The following is a 7,500-nucleotide window of genomic DNA, read 5'->3' on the forward strand; positions in this document are numbered from 1 at the left end:
GTTTAATTATTTTATGTGTGTTCCCAGATACAGCAGAGTTGGAGCAGTGAAGTTTGACGAACCAATACACACATACACACACGCACATGCGCTCGTGCATTCTTGAAGGGAAAGAGATACCAATGAGAATTTAAAGGGAAATCAAGACAGTTGCGCCATTTTACCAGCCATGAGACATGAAGCAGAATCATGGCCATTGATAAACATCACAAAGAGGGACAAATAGAGAAATTAAGTAGTAAAACCGGGAAAGATAGTTTGATACTCAGGTGATTGGCATGGGTATAGGGATAAACAACCGGGGGCAACGCGTGCAAAGTAAGATATTAATAATGAAACGTCTATATTTGAGGAACGGAAAGAGACAAAGATCTTACAGTTTCACAGCCCCCTAGAATAAGTTACATTATTAGGTCAGTGGGTTAGAATCTCGTTGCTTAATTCACTTTAGAGGATGAAAGAATATTGAATATTTCTGCAATCTATGACTAATAGAAATGTCAGCCTATTTTAGCAAAGACCACTCCGACTTTGCTGGGATACCGGAGTGGGAAGTGGATAATGCAATTCTCAAGGGAAACCAAACTCCTATGATAAAGACGGCATTTCTTATATCGTTTCTTAACCTTTGGGTGGTCAAGATGTTTGATAGGACCGTTAGGGTCTTGAGTGATATTAGAAATTCTAGCTGCGAATTTCATTCACCTGTAAACTGTTAACATTAATAGGTCTATGTGGCGATTAAATGAAAAGTTTAATCCTCCTGTGATACCGTAAGTGGTGGACAAATGGCAGCGCTAAACTATTATCTGCTTTGTTTATTTTAGGAAGAGAGATCTTCTTGCTTGTGCTATCTATGTGTAAGATCAGTATTTGGAAGTTGCAATTGTGTTTAGGTATCTTAAAACATCCAGGAATTTCTTCCTCATTTTGGTGTTTGCAGTATTTGATCGTTTTTCGAGGCAAATTAATACATTTGAAACACAGCGACAGTGACACGTCTCACATGTTTATATGGCACGAAACAGTCATATGTTCAAAACGTTACTTATAAATTCGTACACTTCGGCTCATTGCTCAGGTCCGAGATAACAAACTTCTATGTATATATAAACTAAATTTACACCAAGAAGTCCTCCCAAACAACTAGACTCTAAGTTTTGATAATTCCTTTACCTAAAACCCAACACATAAATACCGACCTATAACCCTGTCGTCTTTTTGGTAAAGTATTTGTGCGATTTTTTTTTCTAACAAGCTCGTGTAACGCATATAACACAAATTATTCCTTTGTGTTGTGGCAACTACTAAAGAAGCATCATTTATCTTAATTGCATAGCAACAGTCTGAAAATACAGAATAAGAAATCTTAGTTACGTACAACGCTCAGCATTTTTTTTTTTTTACCTAGTCCTTCTATATCATATAATCTAAATATGAAAATAAAGCTACCTGGACATAATAATCATAACACAAAAAATAACATATAAGTGTAACTTTGTAATATTACATCTATATAATATACTATCTTACATGGCATTCACTAAACTCCTACCCCGACATGCAAAATGCATTTCTGATTATGATATTGAACAACAGGAGTATCAAAGTGATGTGTTTGGTTGTGTTTGTGTTAATTATTTTAAATGATTTAGATCTACCTATCTCTCTGTCTATCTCTCTATCTAATCTTTGCATATTCATGGGCTATACTGCTGCATTCATCTATATATATATGTATATATATATATATTGAATATTTATATATATTATATATATATAGCATGTGATATTCTGCTATATATAAGGTATATATATATTAGTAGTAATAAATACATGGATGGGCATATATATATGGAGTAGTATAATTTAACTATCTATGATATATAATACAGTATCTCTACGAATTTTTATTTATATATATAAACTTTATAATATATAGGTGCTATATAGGAAGTAAGTCTTAGGTATATTCATATATGATTCTTAGGTTCATACCGTCTTTGTGTGTGGTTTTGTGTCATTATATATATGTCTGTATATAATTGGCGTGTATGTATATATATATAATATGGCATAACATATGTTAGTATGATTAATATAAGAGATAGTGATTATATCTTAATATATATATATATCTTGATAATATAATCAATATATATTAACAAAACTTATGTTGTGTATAATAATATACATAGTTAAATATCTAGACAATTACGGTGAGATATATATATATTATATATATTCTTGGATATATATATTGTCAGATATATATATTCTTTTACAGAGATTGATTCGTCATATTGTGTAGAGGTGATCTGTAGATTAGTTATATAAAATACCACGATATACAGTGATGATCAAATATATCTAAATACTGACTGGTTTATACGGAGCAGTTGGATATTATTCGTTAATGCGAGCTATGTAATATAGTATGTACAAGTCAGAAATTTATAATATACATATATAATACTATGAAAGCATAATATGAAATATGAATACATATATCATAGTATAAACATATATATACGAGATATATATCTAATAGATAAGGTATATATTAACATTATATGCGGGATATACATTATGCGGGTATTCGTATATATAGACTTAGAATGTATACATAATATCATGAATGTATATAAAATATGAGAGAGATCTGGGCATCATCTTCTCTCTCTCTCATCGTCCTCTCTCTCTCTCTATATACTAAGATATCTAATGATAGGGTTGGGTGTGTGGTTGTGTGTTCGGTGATGGGGTGGTTGGGTTATTGGGGTTGTGGGGTGGGGTGTATATTAGTCGTATATATAACTATCTATATATCATTAATATTATATATATATAATATCGTATTATATATATTTATATATATAGTATCATATGATATAGTATATATAATAGATATGGTACAAGGTGACAGATACAAACTCTATTACACTGACATGGTGTGTGTAGTATAACAAATAAGTATAGCTAATCTAATTTATATATATTGATATAGATATACATAATATGAGATATTATAGGTCTTATATATAATAATATATATATATATATATATATATATATATATATATACACACACACACACACACACGAGCACACACACACACACTGAACACACACACACATATATATATATATATATATATATATATATATATATATATATTTATATAAACTAAGTATATACTATATATATTCATATGCATATACATATATAAAATATATATAATATAAATATTATATATATAAGACCTAACTATACTAGATATATTTATATATATATATTTATATATATACATACACTAATATATATATCAATATATATATATAATCATATATATATATGTGTGTATATATATACTATAATATATAGACATCTTATATATAAATATACATATATTATATACATATATATATATATATATATATATATACATACTAATATCAATTTATATATAACTATAGATGATAGTATATAATATATACATATATATGTATACATATATATACATATATATATATAAGACATACATATATATATAATGAACTAATATATAATATATACAGTATATATGATAAATATATATATAATATATATATATATGGTTGATATAAACGTTATAATCTACACAAACACACACACAGTTGCACTGCAACACACATATCACCACACGCTACACAGCACACACACACACACACATATATATATATATATATCGGTAATATATATATATATATATAATAGATACATATATATATAATATATATAATATATATATATATATTCTAAATTATATACTATATATAGAATAGATATATATAATACTATACACACACACGACTAGTGAATATATATGTATAGTGACGGTATATGTATGGATCTATATTGATAGATATATATATATATATATATAATATGTATTATATACATGTATATATAATATATAGATATTGATAATATATATATATATAAGTATATTATTTGGCATTATATAATCAATACGAGGACTTTAAGAGTATATGGCGTTGGATTCATTATCTATGATATTTATATGTTCTAGTTATAGTTATTGGCATCTATATTATATATACTATACACAATATATATATAATTAGTATATATAGGGTCTAGTTATAATATAATATATAGGAGGAATATATATATAATATGATACAAATGATACAAGTATATATATACATATATATATTTTACAACTAGATATTATGTCATATATAAATATATAGAATATATATATAATATATATACATAATATATAAGATTGTAGTATAATATATATTATATATATATTTAATATACATATGACAATAGTATGTACACATAATATACATATATACTATATATATATATATAGATATATATATAATATAATATATATATATATATAATAATATAATATATAATATATATGTGCAACTAGGGTGTGGGTGTGTGTGTGTTGTGTGTGTGTTGTGTGTGTTGTTTGGTGTAGTGTTGTGTGTGTGTGTTGTATATATATATATAATTTATATATATATATTATATAAATTTAAATATATATGATGTATAATATTAACTATATAGATACATATATACATATATATACATATAATATATATATATATATATCTATATATATATAGATATAATATATACCCATATATATATACATTATATATATATAAAATTTTATATATATATATATATATGTATGTAATATAAATTCGATATATAGATATCACACATATATAATTACATATATATATATATTATATATATATATATATTATATATACATAAATCATATAATACATATACATATATATACATCTATATAAATAATAATATATATATAAAATATATATATACATATGCATATACATATATATAATATATATATATCTATTAAATCTAAATATACATATAGATAAATATAATATATATATATATATATACAACACAAATATATTTATATAATATATACATTGATATATAATGTGTGTATATATATACAAATATATATACATATATATATATACATATCTATATACATAATAGATATATATATATATATAATTACATAATATAATATATATATATATATCTATATATATATATATATATATATACATATATAGTTTACATATATATTCATATATTTATATACATACTTACATATAATATATTGAGATTGATTCTATATATATATATTATATATATATATATTTATATATAATATATATACACACAATCACACATAACACACAACACACATACACACACACACTCACACACACACTCTCACACACACACACATATATAATATATAATAAATAGATAGAATAGATATATATATATATATATAGAGAAACATTAATATATAATATATATATATATATATAGATATATATATAATTTTTATATACATACACACACACACATAAATATAGTAATATGAATATATATATATATATATCTATATATATATATATATATATATAATATATTATATATATACATATATATATGATTATAATATATATATATATATTATATATATATATAGATAAGATATATATATCATAATATATATGTTTATATATATGCAAATATATATATATATACAGATATATATATATATATTATATATATATATATATATATATATATATATATTAAAATAAATAGAGACATACTTTACATTATTAGGGATAAATATAAATTATCATATATATATATATAATATAGATATATACATATTTATATATATATAATGTGTGTGGTTTGTGTGTGGTGTTGTGGGTGTGGTTGTGGTTGTGTGTGTGTGTGTTTGTGTGTTATAATATATATCGTATATATATAATATAAATATATAAATATATATATATATATAATGTATGTATTAGATATATATATATAATATAACCATATATACATATATATACATAATAAATTTATATAAATATATATATATATATAAATACCCATATATATATCTATATATATTATTTATATAATAGTTTTATAGATAGATATATATGTATGTATATAAATACATATATATATATAATATATATATATATATAAATAATATATATTTATATATAATATATACATAAATGCATTGATATACTTATATAATATATAATATATATATAATATATACAGTATATATGCGGTAGACCCATTTATATATATATATATATATATATTTAATATCTATAAAAACACACACACACACACACCACTACACACACATGCCACAGACCCTCATGACACACCTCCCACAAACACCCACACCCACACACACACACACACAAACAGACATACACACATACACCACACACACACACACACAGACACACACACCCCGACTCACATACACACACATAGACCACACACACACACAGACAACCAACACCCTACCCACCACTGACTCACACACATACACTCACACACCCTTCACACAGTCACTCACACTCACTAGACAAGTATGAGACACGGACTAGACCCGATCCGATCAGCGGCACACAAACACACCGGACACACTCTCGACGCGAAGATCGACGTTCGTCAGATCGGACTAGCAAGTACACTCGGAGCGGGAGTACAAAACACCACACAGTGTAGTGATGTGTGTGAGAGGGAGAGAGTGAGTGGTTATAGAGAGTATTTATGAGAGAGAGGACTCTCACAGACAGACACCTTACACACACACACACGCACTCAACACACTCACCACACAAACACACACACACCACACACACACACACAAAACACACACACACATATATAGATAGAGATAGAGATATAGAGAGAGAGAGAGACACACACTAACACACAACACACACACATCTCACACTCACACACACCACACACACACGTCACACACAAGAGAATAGAGAGATATAGAGAGTAGAGAGAGAGAGAAACCAGACAGACTCCCCCACCCCCACCCCCCCCCCCCCACCCCCCCCCCACACCCCCACAGCCTCAATCACCTGAACAGAAAAATGAGGAGATACTTTTTGTTTCGGGTTTACTTAGGGTTTTTCAATATATAAAGAAATATATATGAGGCTCTTATGTATGTATATATATAGAATCGTCGTTGCGTAGGAGAAGAGGGAGAATACTTATGACGTCGACAATCTATCTAAATCTATATCAATCAGATAAACTATAATATCCCTCATAACACGTAATGAGCACACTCACACAAACTCTCAAACTCACCACACACCACACTCACTCCCACCAACAAACTATGCACACTCTCACGTTCACACAAACCACACCACAGAAACTCAACTCAGCCACACTCACCCGCACTCACACAACACACTCACAAACACCACACCCACACACTCACACACACACCACTCACACACACACACTCACACCACAAACACATCAACCCACACACCCAGATCCAAACACACACACACACACACAACCACACACACAAACACTCACACACACACACACAC

The sequence above is a fragment of the Penaeus japonicus genome, unplaced genomic scaffold (assembly GCF_977035675.1).
Source record: "Penaeus japonicus unplaced genomic scaffold, GWHDUDI00000001_assembly GWHDUDI00000033, whole genome shotgun sequence".
NCBI classification, from domain to species: Eukaryota; Metazoa; Arthropoda; class Malacostraca; order Decapoda; family Penaeidae; genus Penaeus; species Penaeus japonicus.